Consider the following 23,928-nt stretch of genomic DNA (forward strand, 5'->3'; position numbering starts at 1 on the left):
GCAGCTACCTTTTCTACCTTAAACTGTCCCAGCTTGATTACACCGACCTAACTGTTCCGAGGGCTGAAAAGAAATGCTAACTGTATTCAGCTACAGAAATAAGCTTTAATTGCCTCTGCCTCCCCCCCCCCTTCTCCTTTAAAACTGTGAATAAAAAACCTTCCCGGATTAATCACAAGTTCCAAGAAGGTGCAAATATTTACCTGACCCCTTTGCGTTCTACTACTGTCTTTTCAAATCCCCTTTTTAGGTCGTCTCTGCTTAAAAATTTAGAAATTCAGCCCATGCTTGTAGACACGTTCACAGGTTGAACAAGAATGCGTGTTCACAAGCAGCAGAGCCAAGAACGCCTGTCTTTCTCTACATAGTACATTTTTAAACTGATGATTAAAAAAAAGTAAGTCTTTCCTGTGTTTGGATTCACAAGCAAGTTGTGGAGGTGACATGGCAGGTCTAAATCTGAGAAATATGGAGAGTTCTTTTAGTTTATTCCAGGGAACTGGGATCTCAGCAATACTTTTCAGAAGATCCCCCATGGCATTGTTTGTGAGCCCCCCGGTTATTCACATCTGTAGACAGGTACACCTAGACCTCCACTCATTGCCTTTCTTAGGCAACTGAAGTGACTTAAGGAGCTATTAGCTTAATACTTTGACTGCCGGTTATTTAAAAGCTTTCAAACCCAGTCAGACACAATTCTATTTTATATTGTAAGATGCCTGCTACTTTTGTGTATTTCCAAAGTCCAGGCTTTGATCACCGGCTTGTCTGTTTTGCATGAGAATCCGTATCCTCTTCAAACCGTTATGACTCTGGGATCCCAAAAGAAGCAGTATGGCATGCAATGTTTGCCTCTAATCCGTGTTTCTGTCCTCTTTTATATGGGTTCATCTCACCATAATACCCGAGTGCCTTCCAAAAAAAAAGGATTTCCAAATAGTATTTATCAGGAAAATATTTTTCGAAGTCCTGCTTATGACAGAAAATTGACAAGACAGAGGCGCGAGTAAGAGAGAAAGGAGTAACTGGAAAATGTGTCTGTCTGTGCACACGTGGAAATTGTCTAACTCTGAAATAGCCCCCCAGACTTATTAAACTTAAATGTGATGAGGATGGTCCTACCGAACACGGGATCTTTTCCGAATTCTTAGTCTGAAAGATGCTTTAATTTGCAGTGGTCAGGGGATAAATGCATTTTTTGAATAAAAAGAGGAACATTCCTGTAAAGACAACTTCCTCGACTGTCGTGAAATTGTCTCAGGATCATGTCAGAAGGCAAAGGTGGTGTTGCCAACACACACGCCTCAAGGATTCAGCATGCAAAGACATGGGAGCTGCAACTAATAGGCATTCATTGCACTTCTTGAAACCCGCGAGATTTTCCTTTCTCCTCTCACTTTGCGCTGTTTTAGCTCTGTAAACCAATAAGCAATTACCAAGAATTATTGCTGATGAGGGCAATTCTAAAAGACAAGCTGGCATGTGGCAGGGGTAAACCTTTAGTAATGGGCAATTTCACTACAATAGACTGAAACAATGTTATCTCCTGTTGTCAACCCACGCACGTCCTGTAAACACAGATTCCCTAATGATCCAGTCTTAAAACCTGGTAGGAGACATTCCATAACTGACTGTTAAAGATGCATGTCCAACCTATAGACAGTTCCGCATAGGGAAAGCCTGCCTCAGCCCTCAGTGTTTGGAAGAGTTTGCTCTCTGGGAAACAGATTCTCAAGCCACTGCACACCTACTGAACGTAAAATAAGTGTAAAATTGTAATAAAAATGTTAACACCTTGATCTGATAAGCTTTACGCTCAATCCTTCCCCTCCTCCCCCCATCCTGGATTGATTCTCCTGTTCACAGTCATCTCTAGCTCTGTGCTTCTCGCATTTCCACCCCTAGGTATGTAAAGCAAAACAAAAATAAAGCTTTAAAATGTGGTAGTAGAATAAATCAAGCAGCGATTAACAGTTTAGAGTTTAGATAATATTTTTTAATACTCGGTCACAGCAGCGACCTCTTGTGGTTGAAAGGAGGAATTCAGCCCCCAAATGTCACAAGCACAGGCACATTTTTTGACCTTTTGTGTATTTCTCCATAGGGTCAAAATCACCGCTTTGGAGGTGGGTGTATTCATGAACTTCCTGCGTGATAAAAACCTGGGAAAGGCTAGAAATATAAAACCATGTGGCACTTTAAAAATTCTCCCGATCGTTATTACATACATACAACATTGTTGCAGATTTATAAGCGCTTTGGTTAAAGCGGGTATTTTCGGGTCCAGCCCCAAGATTTCTTCCCCCACACATGGCCACATCCTTGCTAGTTCTGACTGAACCGGACTCAGATCGCGCTCAGGAGCCCAGCTCTGAAAGGCAACTCCTGCTTTCCAGTGCAACACCATTGTTCAAAAATAAAGTCGATCTGGTTTTAATACTATTACACTCTCAACCCCACTTTTTCATACTTCTGGCAGAGGTGATTGCATTTTAACTCAATCTTTGTAAATGATGTGCAATAAGCGAGAAACCTGTCTCCGCCCCGACAAACCAGGATTGGGAAGGAAAGGAGGTCTTTGATCAACCCTCTTTTTTCCCCCTCCTGTGCTACTGATTTGCTTACTGTGTATTCGATTCGCGTTGCCATGAAGGCGAAGCTCTATATTTAGCCAGCATCAGAATCGGGTTTAAGGGAGTGGAATAATGAGTTGGAACTGCCAGTTTCAATGAGTAAGGTATTTAGAGCAAAAGCCTGCCGGAGGATTTCTCTTTTATGATATCAATATACACGTGATTGGGAAGACATAAAACGGGATTTGTACGTATTTTAGACCCTTCCGAAAATATATGTTAATTCTATTTATTTTTCCTTGTGTCTCTTTTTTCCCCCTCTTTCCCGATTTATTTCCTTGGGGCGGGAGGTGCGGGGGGCAGGCTTCTAACAAGTCTCTGGCTAGACCAGCAGACACTAGTTCTCCCCACGGTCAGAGGCTCCGATGGGTTTATATGCATTTAAAAGAAGCCGTGATTAACTCTTTCCGTTCCCTAAAGACTAGCTGTCTCTGTAGACCTGGGCTGGCTCAGCGCGAAAAGGGGAACCCAGTCATTTTAGGCAGCATCGCGGGAGGAAGGAGGGGGAGGGGGGTATCCCTGGGTTGAGCTTTCTCTGTCCCATGAAGGGAGAAGGTAGTCATTTTGCTTTCAATAAAGAGCTGCCGTGATCTGCTTCGGACTTGAACTCTGAGCGTGAACTTGAATTTGCGGCCGCTGCCTTGTTCTTCTCGGATTTTTTGTTATATTGTAAAATGCTAGAGAACCGGCTCGGGGGCTGCGAGGCTTGGGGGGGGGCGGGGAGGGGCGGGGGGCTGCCGGCTCTAATTTGTACCTGAACACGGACGTGGTGTTTTATTCATACATTAGTGCCACGAGTCCACGGAGGCAACTTTTGGCTCTTCAGCAGAGAGTAGATTGAGGGCAGGAGGCATTTTTACTCCGCGACAAGCTCCCAGAGAAATAGAGGCGCGGGCTCACTCCAGCGTACAGAAGGTTCAGTGAGGGCGAAGGTTAGTTTAAAACTTCTTCTTTTACCGCTTTGGGCCATAAAAAAAAAAAAAAAAAAAAAAGCCGGGGGGGGGGGTGGGGAAGGAGCGGCTTTCCAAGGGAGCGGTTTGACCCTGCCTAGCGGACTGGGGATCAGAGCCCGGGCGGGGCGGCTCGGCCGGGAGATGTGCCAGGGAGGGTCTGGCGACGCCGCGGCCGGGATCAATGAGGGCATGCATCGCCGCGCACTCCCCAGGGCAGAGCTGCGAGCTGCCCGCGGAAACGGGCATCCAACCTGCCCAAAGCCAAGGGGCGGGGGACGGACCCCAAACAAAACCCGACGTGGCAATGGCTTTCTGGAAGCTGGGAGCCTCGGCGAGTTAATAATGCAATCGGGTTTATTAACCCGTGCGCCCATTGGAAAAGTCACCTCCTTTTCCCTGCTGGAACCGGATTCAATCTGGCGCTGAGCAGGGCGAGCAGGACCGGCCCCGGGCGGCACAGGGGGACAGAAAGAGGTGGGGGGACGGAAGCAGGAGGGAGAAACGAGCAAAACTAGGAGTCGTCCCCAGAGCTGCGGGCGCGGCGTGGCGGCTGGCTCGGACGCGCCTGCTTTGCAATCAGCCCGTTTCAGGGAAGCGGTGAAATACAAATATTTAATCAGTCCAGTGTTACCCGGCCTCAGCATCCATTAGAGGCTCGCGGAGCTGGAGGCAGAGTCCAGGGGGCCAAACGTGTCACGGCTACTCATTGCTTTCAACTTTCCCCTTTGTTACCTTCGCCGTGACAGGACATGGACCCGGAGAAGAAATAAGTCGGGGGTGCAGTTGTATGGGACGGCGGGGGTGGGAGTCGGAGCGCGGCTGTCTGATGCTAGGGCCCGATGCGCAGACCGAGACTCCCATCGGGGCCCGCGGCGCGGCGGATCAAGGGATCGGGCCCCTGAAATACACCGCGAAGGGGAGAGTTAGGAAGTGGGTCCCTGGCACGAGGAGACCCATCAACTCAAGCCGATGGCCTCCTTGCCTAACAATAAATACTCTGAAACCACCTCTCGGCTTGTTAAACCGCTGGGCCGAGGGAAGGGATCCAACAGGGACAACTTTGTCTCATCCAGCATTTTCTCCAGGGTGTGGGGGAGGACACCAGCCCCGGTGTGTAAACATGTCCAGCTCTATTTAAAACACGCTTCATCACTACAGCCCCCTGCATTAGGCAGCTAAGTGCTGTTTACAGAGCGGTCACTTCTTCAAGTGCAGCAGCAGCATCCCCAGCCAGGCACATCCCCTGCACTTGAGAGGGGCTTCGGGGACGGGGGCTGCAGTCTCCAGTCTGACCCGCAGGAGATCAAAGTTAGTTTTGCAGCCAAGGCCCCGAGTCAGGCGGACCTTTCTGCTTGTACGCGCTCCAGGACCGAAATGCACTTCACAACAGCAGCCTGGGGGAGGAAGATGGGGGGAAACAAACACCCCGCCTTGGTTTTTAAGGCAAAATGTCCTCTTTCAAAGGGCTAATTTGCGTCCTTGTGCTGTCCCCAGAAACAAGGAGGCATCAGAGTCCTGTCGCTTTAAAAGCATGTTGCAGTTGTTACCGCAGGGAGCATTTGGGGGCTGTTGGGGAGGGGGGGGCAAAAATCCCTGGCGGGCAGCGTGGGGGAAACGGGGTGTCCTCGGAATAGCCTAGACGTGCCTGGTGGGAATAATTCTTTCTAGACAATGAACCACAGGGACAGGGTTTTGAAAGCTAAAACATACTACCTTGTTAGCCCTCAACGCAATATTTTTATTAGAGATGCGAGAGAGTTTCAGATTTTGCTAAAATGGAGGGTCTATTTTCCAAGCGTCTGAAATCTCCCATTCCTGCCATGTACACCAGCCGCGGCGCACACAGCTGTTTCATTCAGCAAATGATGCCTCCGCTTGAAGCCTTGAGACGCCGAAGTACTTCGGGGCTCCCCAAAGCTCCGAGACAGTGTCCTTGCAGAAGGCGGCACTTTCGGATTCGCTTTAGACCGCACCATGCCCCGGTCCTCCGTGCTACTGGCCTGGCTACAACGTGTATTTCTATCTAGGAAAAATGTTAACACGGTAATGAGTTTTAACCTTAAAAGACGATTAAAAACCCGACAGCAAATAAGGCGAGGAATAGATTTATGCCTGACACCAAAGGAAAAAAAACAACAGTTTGGTGATTGGTTATGGGATGTTTGACTGACAGGTGTTGATCTGTTATACTGCTTTAAACCTGACATAGGGTACATCAGTAGGCTGCGCTCATTAGAGGGGGATATTTATTGCATCCAAAACTAAATTAATATTAGCACTTCTAACCTAAAACATACCTACTCTCGATTTATATTTATATATATATAAAAAACGCATACATTTATCCCCATACCTGCTAGACAAAACAAAAATAATTAGATGCGTTCATGCCATAAATATATATAACTGCTGCCCTTTTAAATTGGCTACTTAGAAGGTAGAAACACACATCTGGCAATACCAGTGCCCAGAGGGGTGTTAGGCAGAAGCTTAAGGGAGAGCAGGTTTGAACCTGAAACAGCTAGAGGTTGTTTATCCTTAGTATATAAATACATAAAGAGTTAAGTACATATAAGTACATAAATAGTTACACTGAAGGGGGTGGGGGTATTTTATGCATATCCAGCATAAAACAAAGTGTTTTTATACTCACCCTAAAAAAAAAAACCCAAAATGGGGGGGGGGGGGGGTTATACTCGCCTAAAAAGAAGTATCCTTGGGGATGGGCATAATAATGCGAGAAGCCAGATTTCTAAACTGTACACAGGGAAGTGCCAAGTTGTGTTGGGTAGGTCTCTATTTTGTTGAGTTCACCTAAAAATCCTGACGCAAGGCAATGGGATCAGCTTGTTATGTATAAGAATGAGCAAGAGACAGTGGCCCTTCATGTCATCCCATCTAATTTGTGCAAATAAAGACACATATAGCTTTCTGGACTGCCCAGTGTTCTGTGGCCTCTGTTTTGAAGAGGGACAAATAAAAGCCATCAATAAATCATAAATCATACACTGAAAATGAACACACACGACATACTCATGGTTTCACATCCTTCCCGTCCCCCCACCCCTCCCGCCCCCCTTTGAGGACATAGGCCATCCATTACTTAAGAAGATGAAAGGTGAATCATACCACCATATTGTGTTATATATGTACGTGCATAGATAGCAAGAGAATAAGAGTATTAATGCAATACATACAGCCAGTACATGTGTTAAACATTTATACCATTCATCTGGAGTGTATAATCATTATTATAGCTACTTGTGGCTTTCTTTGTGCTACTCTGAATTCCCTATCTAGCCTCAGTTTATGGATATAACTGCGTCGTGGATAAGTGTAGCAGGACCTCAAGCTGTCCATCATCATTTATTGTCTTTCTATGTATATTTGCACACACCTAGTTATTTGTAACTTCTCAAGACCTGTTGCAAACTTCTCATGTTTCCTCATATAAACACTCACTGTTAGGGTGAATACTATGTCTCAGGAAACTTTGTGTATCATATATTTTACATATGTAATCAATCGCAAGCTTATGTTGTTTTTGTATATCAGGAATGTTTATGTCCCTATTCTATTTATGTGCCTACCGCATACCTGAACTTCAGGTTTGGAGCTACATGAAGTCTTTATGAACTCTCTTTTGGAACCAATTGGTATATTCATCAGTATGAATTATTAGCATTGTAAATCCTGCTTGTTGGCCTCCAGAAAAGTACAAAAAAAATAAGACTTGTTTTGTGGGTCTGGTCAGTTAAATGTACTTTAGCATTGTGATGGCAAAGTAAATATACCGAAAATGGTACTTGATGATGTTTCCAATGGCCTGTGTCTTCTAATTAGTTCTAGACAATGAAGCAAAGAGGCTGCTAATGTGGCCAAGATGTGTCATTCTCACGGTAGCTGGGATTGCCTGACTGAATGGAGGCCCTCAAAGAAGGATAGGCATGACCGGAGGGCCACTTCCAGGTGTATTTTGGGGTGAGAAGGTTGTTTGATTGGAAAAAGAACAAGGTACAGAAAACGAGAGCTTAAGAAAGGGGAATGAAGGAAGAATAAAAGATGAAACTAAGTGATGCTAACAAAAGAGAAAGGGAGGAAGTGAAATAAGTAGAATCAGGAAGGGGATGAGGTGAAGCAAATGCTTTTTAAAAACGACCCCAATTCTACAGAGAAATGAGAATATAAGAAAGAAAGGGAGAAACAGATGGTGAGGGGTGAAATAAAGGATTAAGATGACAGACAGAGGCATGAAGAGGGGGAAGAGAGAAACAGATCAAGAAATTGAAGAGAGAAGGCCAGCGTCTGGGAGACAGTGTTTGTGTTTAGGTTTGGCATTGAAGTTGTAACAAATCCTGATTTTTTCTGTTTTTCTGGTTGTTTTTTTTTTCTGGCACTAAACTGTGCAAGTTTCTCCATCTCCCTCCTTTAAAAAGTATTTTCTGTTTGAGTTTTTTTCTACAAACAGTCTTAACACACATGCTAGAATGTAAGCATAAACACTTATTTGCTAGGCTTGGATTTGCACAGCATTTTTTCCCTAAACAAGGGCATGTTTTCTTTTTTAAATAAAATGTTGTTGTTTCAGAAAAAAGCCCTCCTCTGTAGGTCAAAAAGTAGTCCCATCTACACATGTGTAGAATCTAACAACCCTATAAAAGCTTGATGTGAGTCAGCACTACCCCGTAAAAGGTCAACGATAGCCAGAATCAAACTACTTTTAAAAGGCGTCTACTAAGGAGAAGAAATATGAGACAGACAGGAACAGTACAGAAAGGGATACGTATTAATCAGAGCAAAAGACAGAAGGGAAAGAACAGAAAATTCTGCCAAGTCTTAATACTTCTCTAGTAATATGTTCAACAATGCACATATACCCCACACACAGACTGATTGGCTAAGGTCAGGTTGATCTTAGCTATGCAAAAGGAAGCAGCTGTCAACTGTGGCACATGGCAGATGGGGAACTCTTATCAGATTTTTTTTAACCTAAAATTACTTTTTTTTATTTAGAAATTGATTTGCTGTGTGACATTAGAAACCCTAATGCCAGCACCACATGTTGCTCTTTGCTGTCTCCCACCCATGTGTGGCAAGTTAAAGAGTTTTTTATTTGTTACTATATTTTGTTATAATTGGATTTTCAAAGGCAATTGAGGATGCTTATTTATTTGAAGCATCCTGTATATTTATTTAGGCTGCAACACAAATACTGCTCTACAGTCATTGAATTCATTGGGTTCCATAATATTCACTTACATGGTAAGGTGAAAGAATCTGTTTACTGCAGTAATTATTGGGTGAAATGCTATGGCAAGAAATTGGAATAGATTAACATAATAGTGCTTCCTGGCCTTACAATCCATGAGATAAATCTTAAGTCAGCCCTAGTGTAGCTTTCCTGAGGACAACTGAACTCTGCATCTACAGTAATTCGCCCTATAAATCCCAGGTTCTAGCAAAAGACTATCCTCACAAATGTCACAAGAAAAGTAATGTGTCTTGGTTACAAGGTACACTATGGTGAAAATGTTCACATGGAACAATTGTTAAAGAAAGATTTTTAAACTTTGTTATTTGCTTTGTAACAATGCTGTAATTATAGGCTGTAATGGATAATACTTGCATTCATGTGTTGCCTTTCAATAGAGTATCTTTAAGGCTAGGTTCAGACATTCAAAAAGCCTGCGGCAGAATCGATCCAAGTTGTGTGGTTTCCTGTAAGCGGTGTAGTTTAGATGGGTAGTGAACAGAACACAAACTCTCCCTTTGGTGGGAGAGAACCAGGGGAGAGGGGGGAAACAAATCTGAGGCCATTCTCTGCCATTTTTACATCAGTCTGTGTGCTGAACTTCTGTTACAGGTATAAACCAGTTTTCAATCACTTATACCAGTAAAAGTGTAATGTCTGTACCTGACCAAAGTGCTTTATGTAGCTATTAAATGTTATGAGTTCAAGTTTTACCAGTACTCAGAACTAGGCTCTTGTGTGTTATGGCTACAGGCCTGGGCTGGAATTGATGAGGCCTGAAGCACCTTTGTGTCTGGTAGGCAATTATTATGTTGAGGTGGGCACACACAAATATTCTCTAAGCTTTGGGCTCAGCTCTACTGGTGATTTAAAATGGACCAAAGTTATGTAGGGCCCAGTGTCACAAAGTTAACGACAGACATTACACATTTAGGCACTAACCAGCACTAACTTTTCAATTTTTAAATCGGGGGGTGGGGGGGGGGATAAGTTCATTACAAATTCACATTTATATAGCAACTGCTACAATGTTATGCTTTGGCATTAACTTTAATAATTGAGCAGTAATCACAGCAGAACATAATTTTGCTTTTATTTAGCAACAACCCTAAATCTAAGCTTCACAGCTGTGCATGTTAATTAGCAAGTGGGTAAAAAATGTCTTGACTATCCATTTCTCCCCATTTCTTGTCCATATTTGTAAATAACCTTAGGGTCTTAGGTTGTTGTGCAACTACACACTTACATACTTAGACCCACTTTCTACAAAGCGCTTAAGCATGTGCTTGCTTTTAAGCACACAAGTTGTTCCACTGAAATCAATGGGAATACTATGAGCTTAAAGTTAGTCTTGTGCTTTATAGCTTTTTCAAACAAATCCTTCATTATCTTTGCTTGATTTATAAGAATTCTCACATTGTGTTGTGATTACAAAGTACTACTTTTAGCAACTTTGGGTGAAATGCTGCTTTTTGCTTTTTGAAGCCCTGCTAGGGGATGAAAGAAGGAGAAGAGCAGAGCAGAACCAGCTGTGTACTAGTGAGCAGGGAAATCCATCCTGCTGGATTTTTTTTTGTTTGTTTGTTTTGAAAAGCAGTAGCATGAACCTCTAGCAAGTAGGCACTATATGGCATCTGTTCGGTTTAGCTCCTACCCTGCTCACAAGGGCATGGAGTTCCTCCTTGTTACAGAGATCAAGATTTGGCCTTAAGTTTTTAGCATCCATTAGTTTTTACTGATAAATGGAATCAGTACATCTCTGTAACAGCAAGCAGTTTCTGGAACTCCTCTGGCAGGAACTCCTATTGATTGTTTTTATCTCAACACTGAGCTGCCTCTACCATCCAGAAGAAAACATATTAGAACTAAGCAGCATCTAACCACAAATGAAGGCAAAAGGGCCCAGTTATACAGATGATCTGATTATCCTTACTTATAATGACTTTACTCCAGCAGAACTCAATTGATTTCTTTGGAGCTACTTCCAATCTACACTGGAGTATGCAAGAGGAGAATCAGGTTCAACATGTCTAAAAATGAGACAATAAGGACGAATTCCAGCAAGGCTGTCTGAAAGCCATTGATTTGATTGAAAGAAGTCTGCATGAACAACTGCTTTTTTTGAGAGGATGCAGTTGGTTTATTCCGGTTTGAAGCACTACTGCTCTCCTGTGAACCCCTAGATTCAAACAGAAACTAAGCTGGAACTGAAAAGTTGTTCCTGGTTTCAGTGGCAAAACTGCAAAACAGCTGAATTTTGCTTGGTGGCCATCAAAAGTCAGTCAGAAATCAAGTAACGTTCTCTTGGACCTTCAGCCTCATTTGTAAATCTGGCTCAAATTCAGGTTCTGTCAACCTTCACTCCTATGAGTTATTTGCATTCAAAGAGATTACAGTAGAGATAATTGCATGGTTGGATGTGTATTATTAATACTTAGTAAGGTATTGTTAAGGCCAGTTTTGTATCAAAATCTCATTCAGGGTCTAAGCTTGAAAATCCTTACCCTGAAGACTTCCAAATGTTTCTATGAATGGTCCCATTGATGACAATGGTTCTACAGATATGTGTCATTTATTCACATTGGATCAGGTTCTTTATAAAAGTTTCACTGGATACCTATGTCATAGAGGTTGAGCTGGATATCACAACTTTTCTTCAGATGGGTGGTTCTCCTGAACTGTTGCAACTTTTCAGTTAGGACTTTGAGGGACTTTTGGTTATAAGATAAAACCCTTGATATTTTTTTCCCCTCTCTTATACAATTACTTCATGAGTTGTGAGTCTTTTTCAAAAAAGTCACTATGCAGTCATTAGAGTTCCCTTCAAGTACTTGCTGAATGTATTTTAAACTGTCTGGCTACCAAAACAAAATTTATAATAGCTACATAAAATTGTACTTAAGACAAATCCAGTTTGTTCTGACAATTAACAAAAGTGGTTTTACAGAAAAGAAAGAGCACTGAAAATTACTCAGAGACAGTCAAAATACTGTTGAAAATGGAATGCTTAGACTTAAATATATCACAAATATGAAGTATAACTTTATGAATTATTTCATGGTATCTTCATTCAATCTTTGATATAAAAACAAGATAGGGAAGGATAGAAGGGTCAAGAAATAACAGTGGTGTGTAAAAGTTACCTTCACAAATATCACACCATCTTTTCTCACATATAGCACAGCCCAGAATATAAGACACACCTTGATTTTGAAAGACAGAATGAAGAAGAAAAGATTTTTCCAGAGTTATGGCTGCATAGAGCAGGGTCAGAGCCTAATGTTCAGATGACTCATCCTACTTAACTAAAGCTCAACATTTAGCAGTTGCTGCTGAATGGTTTTCATTGGTGGATCTATGATTTTGAAAAGAGCTAAATAGTCTTCAGGGTTGGCTGTGAAATAGGAGAAGAGAGATCAACAGCAGCTAGCAGGCAGCAGGATTGCCCTAAGAAAGGTTAGGTTGATTAGCAGAATATCAAGACTATTAAGGAGTGATGACTGCTAACAACTGTGGAGTAAAAAATAACGAACCACTAAAGCAACTGACTTTCTCAGCTGCCTGAATAGTAATACCACAGCTCCTGCACAGTAGAGCTTGAATCCAAGCAAGATGGTTCCATCCTGGGCAGAAGATCAGTTTCCCTGCTCAGTAAACACACCCCAGTTTTAGGGAGCTGATTTGGGTGGGGGTAAATGCATGTATATGTGAAAAAAATAAAGCCTGTCACTTGGTATTACAAAGAGCAATAATCACATGGAATGTATAATGGATATAAAAATAATATTATATAGTGCTATTGAGAACCACTGTTTCATTCTCCTAACATATAGGTAGATGCAATAACCAAGTCTTATGCAGCAAGTAGAGTTTATTTGTAGTTACATTTTAGATTAGCTTTGTCCATTTAAGCAAACTAAATCAAATACACAACTAATGTGCCAGCTCCAACAAGTTTGAGAACTTCTCAAATACCATGAGCATATGTATTTCTATTATACATATGTATATTTTAAGACAATCTCTCATTCAATATTGTTTTAGAAGGTTTTATATACCACTAGATATAGTTGTAATGGAAACAGGAAGAAAAAAGGATGGCAGTGTCCTTGAATATCATGCATGCAATGCTACATAAATCTACCAACTCACTAATACTACCATTTCAGTGTCCTGCACGCAGCCATCAATAAATTATGACTTTGCTGCTAGATCTTTAACTGATTAATTGTAGGCTTTCAAAAAGAAGCTCTCTTCTATTTAAAAAAAATTCCATTAATACAGCTATTACATTCACAGACAAAAGAGTGTGATGATATAACATTAAGGTTGCAAAACTAACTTAAAATCATAGCAATTTATTGATGAGAATAAAATGATGAATATTGAAGATGTCACCCTTGTTTCACTTAATGCAGAGGTCTTCAGTCAAACTCCTTAACAGAAATGGTCAAGCAATTTGTTTTGAGTATTATTCCTTTGCTTGTTTTGTGAAATGTTAATGTACAACTGAATCAGCAAAGGAAAGGGGGAAGATCCTTAGTTCCTAGAATGGAGCCATTGCACAATTTGCACAAATACAAGAGATCCATTTTAGGACCAAATTCTAAAATTACTGCCATGAATAGTCCCAGGATTGAGGCTGGAATTGCCATTGATTGATTGATGCTATTGTTTGTGTTACAGAGCTGAATGGAATTTCAGTACAAATACATCAACTCTGCTGCCTTGTATATGCTAGAACTATATTGGTTTATGTAACTGAAATGCGTATTTTTGTTTACAGCTTTCCAAGTGAAAGAAAGAAAGGGTGGGAGAGAGACTTTCTAAATGCTTAGGATCTAGAAAACAACATGGACAAATGGCAGGCCTATATGAAGGTTGCTTTTTGGTTTTGATTTTAGTTTTTTTCCCCCATATGTTTATAAATTTTAAACCAAGTTTAAAAAACAATAATGGGGGGGGGGGGGGTTGATAGTAATTTCTGTCTTCAGGTATAGATGACCTCTACTCAATGTTAGTTGGAGTGTAATTTGTTGGGGGGTGAAGGGGAATAGTCTACCTTAGTGTTTTTTCCTATCATATGGGCAGAAGATTGGTCTGACATGCTGGCTTTAATGCCCCAGAAAGGGTTATTTTGCCAGCTACATATCACCAGAGTACACCACTGCTATACCCCTTATGCTGTGCAGGTGTCTTAGCACCTGCTAGGGTGCTAATATTTTCTTGCATGCTGGAGGAACATTTGCTTGGCATGTTAGTATAGTTCCTGTGCATCTTTGGCACAATATATAAAGACCATAGCAAGGGCCAGGATCTAGCTCAATATGTTTTATGATACATATGTATATTTAGACTGATACAAGCATAGCTAAAACTAACATTTCCTTTAAAGACGTGGTTTCATCTTCTTGTTATTGCGGGCCTAACATAGCCTGATGCCTGGGGTACTTCACAGGTTGATGTGGGCCTGAATCCTGGCTGAGTACTCTGACCACTAGGGTACCAAAGGGGGCACAGTCCTAATTCTATAGCTGCCACTACTGAAGTCTTTAGGAGTCTCTGGGTGTATGCAAAGCTGTTCTGAAGGCATCTATAGGATTAACACCATCAGGGGACTAACATGGGGCATAGTTCTAGTTTCATTCAGGCTGATGTGTGAGCTAGAGACTAAGCTGTTGAGCTATGTTCATACTGAGGTGATTCAGAGACATGCACAGAAGCAGAACTTCAAGGTAAAAGGTGAGGTGCCTGTGTATGAGGCAGGGCAGGTTGGCACCGTATGTACAGATGCTTCTAAGACATTGACATCACAGGCTAAAATTATAATTATAGAAACTCATCAAGCATGAACCTTCTCTCACTATCTGACTGACCACCCAGATGAAGCTCAATGGCTGTTGGATCTTCTATGGTCATGAAGGCTGGCCATACCAAACAGTTCAATGTAGGCAGTATTTCAAATTTTACTGGTGGGATGCAAGGCACAATAAAACACCAGGTGTGTGATCTTACAGTCTTCATGCAAAGTCTCAAACAGAAATGGTCAAATTGGTTGTTATGAATAACATCCATTGTGTTGTTAGTTCTTTTGGGAGGAGGGAGGGTTGGTTAGGAACTAGCTTGCAAGCTGGTTCTGATTTTTCCTCCTGTTTTTTGTAACAGCAGTGGTAGTTCTACCAATTTCTTGTCTGACAACAGGTAAACAGACCTGACAAAGGAGTCAGTTCAACTTCCACTGCAGTCAATGGAAAGACTGACATTAACTTTAGAAGTTTTATCAGGTTCTAAATGAATAGGAACAACCAACTTTACTGAGCAACTCAGTGCAACTTCACATAGCCCTCTTTTTCAGACCACAGTTTTGCCTTTATTGTTGATACAGATGGCACCACAACTGATAGCATTTCTCTAAGATCAACATTTTATACATTCATTCAAAAAGAACTTGCATTGCTATTTGTAATAGTGCCATCTGGTGACTCTCTCAATAAGATCTCAATAAGAACGCACCAATCATTGGAAAATATTTTTTACCAATGTTACCTGTTTGATTTGACTATTAACTGCTTGCAGTTCAATGCTATGTGGTTATTCATTTGTATCACAAGACATGGTTTCTGTTCCCCAGCTAGATAGCTGAAGCTTTTTAAAGAGGTGATCACTGGATAGTGAGGAACAAACTAACTTCCAGAATAAATTGATAGATTTGATGCTTTTTTTTAAATTTGGGGGAGTTACAGACATTTTCAAGAATATCTGATGGATGTCCAAAAGCTCATAAATGAATAACAGTCTGTGAACGTATGGCCAGGAATTCAGAACAAGGTGCCTAATCCCATTTTAAGGCACTGAAATACAAAAGTTTGGTTTTCAAAAATGCTGAGTATCCAGCTTTTCCCACTGACTTCAGATGAGAGGGTTCAAGAAGCCTTCTCCAATCTTACGTGCCTCACACCAGAATGAAGAACAATTTAAGTTCAGGCACATGCCTATCATCCTACAGCAAGTGGAGAGGGGCAGGGGATGGATGGGGGGCCATAACTCTAGCTCAGAGGACAATATGACTGAATGACTCACTGGCTCCACTAGGTTCTCATGAAGAAAAACATAATCCATCCTTGAATTCCTCATGGGTGATCCCATGTGAGGACCTTAATGCCACAATACTGTCCTGTTTTCTAATAATAGAATCCATAGAATAAGCAATTTTTATCTCTTCTCCAAGTATAAAGTAAAGCAGGATGACATTAGAGAAGCAGAATAAAAAGAAGGAACATAAATAATAATTACTATCCTAGTACTGCATGTTTTTTTACTAATATTCTTGTTCTACTGTTGTTTTCCCTTTTCCCTTCTTTCCTGTCTAATATGTTCTCTGTGTCAGAAAATGCAGTAAGTTCAGCAGATGTGGGGTTCTGAGCTAAGGGATTAAATAATAATAATAATAATAATAATAATAATATAAGCTTAGGAGACTCTCTACTCTGGGACAGAAAAGTGTCTGAGGAGGGCCCACTGTTTCAAAGGATTTTGTTTGAAAGTCCCTGACTCTCCAGTAGTGGGCTTGTGGAGCAGGCTGGTAACCTGCAGGCAGCTTTATCACCCAGAAGACTAGTGCGTGCAGATAATGCCTTCAGTAGATCGCTTGAGTATACTGTAGGCTATAGTAGGCCTTAAGTTGCTTAATAGTGATAAGGCATAGCACTTGCCTGACCAAAGTTTGGGTAAGTGAAGAAGAGTCAAACAAAATGATCAGGTCAGAGAATGTCACAAAGTGTGAGCCATTTTAGAAAATTCAAGAAAGATGGAATGGGAAAAATAGATTTAGAGGTTTTGCTAAGGTCACTTAAAGTACATTTAGTGGTTAGACAAGGCTAATTTTAGGCAAGATCTATCTTTTATATGGGATAATAATAAGCATATGAATATTACTTAGAGTAGCACTTATAAGGAACACTTTGATTTTTTTTTTAACCTTATTTAGTACGCTTTTGAATATTTTAGCTAAGCTGTACAATATAAAATATGGGTTCATCTCAGAATCTTTTCAGCCTTGAACTAATTAGTTCTTGCTGAATAGCCCATCTGCAGATGAACTAATTTAAGAGCTGTTTTAAAACTTAATTTGAAACCTATGTAAAAAGGTCCTTTTCCTAATAGGCTGGCCACTATCAGAGGCTTATTAAAACTTTAGAACTGAGACGTTTTAAGATTAAACTGCTTTCAAATATTGAAAGGTTGCTATACCTTGAGATAAATGTGCATGTTATAATTCAAATCATTTGCTTGATATGCCTTATCTGTACTGTTTAGTCATTATATATTTTCTATATTTTGTTTTTGAATTTGTTGTTAAACATTTAGATATTCTGATATTGTGAGTATTTAATTTTGTTTGCACTGTCTCTTTGAGCTTTTCTTGGTTCTCAGAATCAATCTCAGTGTCAATAATACTTATTGGTTTATGCCACCCCTGTCCATGGAGCCCTACGCTAGGGTGGGAGCGGCACAGACAATTCTACTGTGGTAAATGCAGGGCCATCTACCCTCAACCATAACATCCTACAGTTCCTTTCCTGGGCAGACATGAGCCAGCCCATGGACTGGAACTATGATCTGAGGAAGCAGGAACCTCTGGCTTGAAGAGGAGATGTGGTATTCCCCTTACCACTTCAGTGACTTGCATTATAGCAAAAGAGTCCTGTCCATGTGGCCCTGATGAAAGGAAGGTTCAAGATATGGTCTCAGACCCAAATCGTTTGAATGCAGACCTGTTTGCTCCATCCATCTTCATACCATCTCCTTTCCTTTAATTTTTTTAAATCTATTTTCTCTCAGATAAATTATTCTTGCCCTGGCATCAGTGCCTATGACTTTGGGCACACTAGTGCCAGTGCAAGATGAAATAGGAATTGGCTTAATTGGCTTGGTCTCCAACACAGCATAAGGCAGCTGAAATAGTTCTGCCTTAAACTGTAATCCCTACTGATGTTGCCCAAGTGGATACTAAGTTAATAGTGAACAACCTAAGGGTAGAGATGTCCTGACTGTATTTCCTTTCACTCTACACTCATCCATCAAATCAACCTTGGTGTTTACAAGGTAGCAGGCAAGCTAAGGCCCGTACTGTGTGTCAGGCTTGAGGCAGCTATGAACCAGACCTTCACTTGCTGTTATTAATTCTTTCTCTTTTTTTTTTTTAAAGCAACATCTTCCCTTTGTTATATTTCCATCCATATGCTATTTTCTGCCCCTTCTCTCTCCTTGTTACATTTTTTGTTCATCTCTCTGACCTCTGCTTTCTATCACCCATATTCCAATGTTTCTTCAACGTCTTCCTGAATCCCATTCTCTTTCTCCAATGCAACTGTTTTACTCAGGTCTATGTAATTAATAGTCATCACATCACCATCAGTAGATAAGTATCATTATTTTTTGCATATAGATAGAGAAATTGTAGTAAACAGGTCAGGAAACAGGGGGGAGTTATTGGTAGGGCCAAGACTACAGTGCAAGAGTCCTTTTTCCAGACTTCCAGCCTACACTGCCTCTCACATTACAGAGATGTTCCCTTTGAACCAGAGGGTCACTTATGGTTCAGTAAAAGTGTGCTCAAACTCTGACTCTGAGGATGTGTCCCTATGAGCAGAAACATGCGTTTCCCCAGGGACAAGCAGCAGAAGCACAATATGTACTTCAACAGTGTCAAATACTAAATGTTTGTGTTTATCTGGATGTACCCTGGTAGTTGGGAGGGAGACTTAGCTTTAGACCAATAATACCTGCTTAAACAGAAACAGATTCTTTTGCAACCATTAATAAGTTTGGTGTTGGTGTTCCCTGCCTCCCTCCCAAAATGACAACACTGCTGTGGGCTTTGAAGGCCAACAAAGGTCAGCGTTGTCACACCAGAATTTCAGGAAAAATCACAGTGACAAACTTAGCTGTAGCTATCAGTTTACACTCATTTGCACTGGTTTACATTTTCAAAGCTATCGCAGAAAAGAAAAGGGATCTCCCATTTTAAATAAAAGCTAAGATTATTCTTGATATTTACAGTGCTCCAAAAAATGGTTATGGGCTGTGTAGGCCACAAAGGCTATCTGGTGCCTGATCCAGCAGACCTTTATACATGCATGTAAGGGGTTGTGGGACTGGATCTGCTGCTTACAAGGATCATAGGCAGGGTCAGGACTAACCAGTGGAGTGCATGACAGTAGTATATCTCTTGAAATAAAATCCATGCTGATTTAAAAAATACATTTCTCATTTATTGTTTCTCACTGAACTAATTTACTTTTTTTTTTAAAGAAAAATATATAGTGACTCATTCTGATATGCTGAAGCCTTGAAATCAATGGGTATTTTTACATGTGCTTTGGAACATGGTGCTGGGTGCTTTAATTAGTGACAGGTGCTAATTAAATGCACATGTGTGTCATGTATATCAGTCCCTGCACTGGAACTTTAGTTTAAAGTGCCCCACTACCACTTTTCATCAAAAGCATTTTATTTCAAAGCACCATGCCACCATTTTTTCAGTGTGGGGACACAGGGGGACACTGATACATGTGACACGGAAGGCTGCCAGAGCACATTCATTTTCATTATGACTATTAATTGAGTCTTCTCCAACATACTGGATTTCCAGCATGCCAGAGCAGGCTCCCTGCACGTCTATAGGAGCTCAATGAGTCAATTTGCCTGAGTAAGAACTACTTGTGTGACCAAGAGCTATTGGAATGGGCTCAGGGTCTAAGTGCATTACTACCTTATTTCCTTTACTTTCTAAAATCTTTTCTGCATTTGGTGGATGCATGAAATGGGCACTATTTGAGATAATATTGAGGTCCATCTTCAATCAACACCTAGTTCAGAACACAAACCCTTATCTATAGTAGTGCTGGCTATATTGACTACATCACTGTTGTTCTTTATAAACTGTGTGCTTCCAGTTTGCTGGCATATCTGTTCATGGTGTTGACTTTGACCTGTAAAGCCCTTCAAGATTTGTGTCAACAATACCTTTGAGATCAGTTTGTTTCTTGCATACCATTTCAACAGCTTTAATTCAGCTCTGTGGTGGCTGTCTGGCCACTGTGTGTGATATTGTAGATATATGGCCTATTGTGCACTGGGAAGAGACTCTTTATGTTGCTGTTCTATGGTCTGTGACTGCTGTCATGAACCTCCCAACACAGCATGCTGACTAGAGTTACTGCTGAATTAATGATACTTTTGGAACATTAAATTTTATATTTCTTAATACTTTGATTTTAATGCATGACCTTTAACATTTCATTAATATAATTCTCTAATTAAGTATGAATACATTGTAAATTCCCTGTATCAGAGGCCTTGCATTCATGTGCTCTGGCATTCTGGACTTCAGGGCTGTACTGAAATTTACCTCCTTACTATTCAGTTTGATTTTCTATCAAAATTTTGATATTTGCCTTTGGCTGTACCATGTATATGATTTCAGGATCTGCTTTTCATGCACTGCCTGTAGCTTGCACAGCTCAGTAATTTCTTCCATTTTTTGTGGCATCTGTTTTTGGTTCAGTGTAAGTTATTAGCTAGAGAGGAAGTTCTATTTTCTTCTGATACCACAGGTAACAATAGCCAGGTTACATATATATGATTGCCATGCAGCACTGATAAATATTTGTTCTTCAACCAGATTCTAAATGGGGACAACTTTGAAGCTAGCATATGATAAAATATGGACTTTATTCTATACTAGTGAATTGCCCATCAAGAATGATGGGGAAGGGACAGAGTACTGCCACCCACCACACCTTGCCACTGCTGCCTCCCAGGAGTGGGGGGTGGGAAGCTTGCATTCAGTAGCCACCGCTGCCACCCACCACCTCATGCTGCTTCCGCTCTGCGTCTGGCCATGTGCCATCCCTCTCCTGCCACGTCTGGCCCTGTGAGACAGCAGTGGTGTGGGGGGTGGGGGTGGCACTCCATCCCTGCCCACCTCACCCATCCCATCATTCTTGATGGACATTCTTGACGCATCACTGGCTGGAGCCATGTACTGCTGGGAGCCATGCCCCCCAGGAGCATTATGGACAGACAGACAGATGGACTAAGCCCTTTATATATAGAGATAAAACAGTTACTAACAATGGCTGTCCCAGCTGTATGCTTACTGTATTGCCAATGTCAAGCAGCAAATATCAAGAGACAGGCCCCAATAATCTTTTGACTGGCTTTAATATTTTAAAGTATACACTTTGGTTCTTTATATTTGCTTTCTGGTGCTCAAGACTTTATAGGATCATGGTCTTTAACCTTTTCTTCACAGCCAGACTAATCAAGAAGTGTGTGTGTGTGTGCGCGTGTGTGTCTGCACACATGTACACACAAAAGCTGGCAATCTGCTGTAATTACACTGTAATTTTTTAACATAAAAAATTGAGGGACCTACAAACAAATCATAGGAGTCAGAACAAAATTAAACCTGGAATTCTGTATTTGAACCAAATTGTGCATATCTTAAACCAAAACTCTGACAGAATCTCATTAGTAATCTCAGACTGAGTTCTCAGTGATACATCTACACCATTACGTGTCAAAATACCAGAATCTTGAGTATACCTGAGTAGGAAGATAGATGGTTAAGTGTATATACAATGAAAGTTGAAGATTACAAACACAGGCCTCAGCTCTGCACTGATTTAAACTAAGCTGACCTCTACACCTAATATGGGACCTTTTCAGCCCCACAGCTTGCAATTTCCATGTGTGCTGCTATGCCCTGATAACTCAAGGTTTTCCAACTAGATACACTGACATATTTAAGTAAATTTGTCAGAGCGATGAGAACCTTGTAGTCACATGATTACCAAGCAACTGTATAATAAATAGGAGCTATTTGGTTTCTCACAACTCCAATACATGGATCAGTATTTGTTTCAAAGGAAAGATCACTGCATTTTTCCTACCATCAATAACAACACAACAACTATACACTACTTAGTTGCAATATTACCAGGTGGCTCTTTCCCCTGCCTCCCCAAGTGTTGTTTCCCAACTCTTATACATTTTCATTTACGCATATGTAAGTCTCTTAAGTAAGCTTTTTCTAAAGTTTGACAGTCAGCAGCTTGTCAGAATCAACCCAAACCAACTTCCTGCAGAAGGGCATTATTCTGCATGTTTCATGGTGACTGAAGAATGTGTAATGTTTAACTTGAAATTCTAATTAAATTTAAATTAAAATTCTTTACATTTTGAATAGGGAAGGATACTTTTTGATGCCTCTTTCATTTAAGTGTTATGTTTGCCAGCTCACCCGGTTCAAACCAGCTTCATTTATGCATTTTTATTTTATTATGAGTTTTTGGTCTTGGGACCCTAGGAAAACTAGACTGCTTAATTAGGGAAAGGCAGAGATTATTGAAGACTGTATCCTCTTTTAGGTTTCAGGTCATAAGCTTTTTAAGACTAAATAAATAGCATGCCCTTTTTCGTGTAAAGGTTCACACCTGGTGATCTGGGATTTTTCTAAAATGTTGGCTAGACTCAAACTGTGTAGGTTATAATCCTATGTAGGTTATTGCACTACCTTTTACATGTACAGCCCAATTCTGGCCTCCTCTATAGTTCTTTTGTGTTTTCTGGTGGCATAAAAAGGCAAAAGCTGACCTATTCAGACAATTGCGAGCTCCTATGACATGTAAAAATCAAAAATTGGTTTAAGGCTGACTGTGCAAGCTTTATACCATCTCCTGCTTCTGGCCTCCGCCAGAGACTATGTGGGAAAAACAAAGGTGAACTCTAGCTTTGCCTTAGTGGGTGAAACAACCTCTGATGCTGCTTTAACCTGTGCTGGGCTTACAAATATGGCTTAAATCTTGATCCACTTCCCTTAGGTCTGGCAGCAAGCATAGTGCAGCCTTAGTATCAGGATCATTACTTTATCATCTCTGTACCTTTTTTCATAATGTTGTAGGTAACTTTTATGCTATGTGAAAATGACAGATTGGTATTATGAGCTAAATTCTCTTGATTGTGCATATAACCTGAGAGAGGTAGTTAGCTGTGTTATTCTGACAGCATCTCATGAAGTTAGCTCGGGCTCATGGAATTTGAGGCATCTCTGGTTTAGTTAGTCTATAACCTAAGAACACCGAGGGATGCTTTTCATACTTTTATGTTTGCAGACCTGGATCTGATAGAAGTTTTCAGACCCAGGCTTTTCTCAGATAATGTGAGGACCAGGAAAAATAATTTTAAAACTCCATAAGGTTCATTGTAAGGAGCTGTCAAGACATGGCCCTCTTGGAACTGTAGAGTGGGAGTTGCTGATTCTTCTGATTTATACAATGCACCTAAATAACATCTGATTGTTGATTGTGGCTTTTCTTTGTTATGCTATATCAAACAAGATTACAGTGAAGTCTTACAGTCATATATGTTTTTGCCTAATTTCAGTATGATATACTGGAGCATATCAGAAGGAAGTCCATTTGCAAGCATCTGGAGGGGGAAAGGCTGATCACAAACAGCCATCATGGATTTACTAAGACTAAATCATGCCAAACAAACTTGATCGACTTCTTTAACAAAGTAACTACATGGGCCAATGAAGGGAATGCTTTAGATATAGTGTATCTAAATTCTGCATAGCCTTGGACAAAGTCCCATATGAACTTCTCAAATGGGAGAAATGTGGACTAGCCAAAACTACAATAAGGTGCATACACAACTGGGTCAATAGCTGCAAGCAAAGGGTAATTATAAATGAACCCATATGAGAATGGCAGGAAGTTTTTCTAGTGGAGTTCCACAGAGGTCTGTCCTGGGCTCAGTGCTGTTCAATGTGTTTATTAATTATTTGATTGCTGGAGTAGAGAGCCTCTTGAACAAATCTGCAGGCAACACCAAACTGGAAAGGATTACAGAAGCCCAATTCAAAAGGATCTTGACAGACTGGAAATCTGGGTTGGAAATAACAGGATGAAGTTCAATGTTGACAAAGGCAAGGTGTTAACACCTTGGAAAGAACAATTAAAAATACAAATGGAAAATGTGTGCCATATTGGCTGGTTGCCAATGCTACAGAAAAGGATCT

At 40.9% G+C, this 23,928-nt stretch overlaps 1 long non-coding RNA gene across 1 annotated transcript in view; it reads left to right on the forward strand.

Moving 5' to 3' along the window:
- The first annotated feature begins 2,580 nt into the window (after window positions 1-2,580).
- The window catches only part of LOC109285322 (uncharacterized), a 45,429-nt gene continuing 24,081 nt past the window's right edge, over window positions 2,581-23,928 (forward strand). Inside the window, exons 1-2 of the long non-coding RNA XR_002093078.2 lie at window positions 2,581-2,820; window positions 3,423-3,565. This is a non-coding gene — a long non-coding RNA (uncharacterized LOC109285322). The remainder of the gene's footprint in view (window positions 2,821-3,422; window positions 3,566-23,928) is intronic.

This window comes from Alligator mississippiensis, chromosome 3 (assembly GCF_030867095.1).
Source record: "Alligator mississippiensis isolate rAllMis1 chromosome 3, rAllMis1, whole genome shotgun sequence".
Taxonomy (NCBI): Eukaryota; Metazoa; Chordata; order Crocodylia; family Alligatoridae; genus Alligator; species Alligator mississippiensis.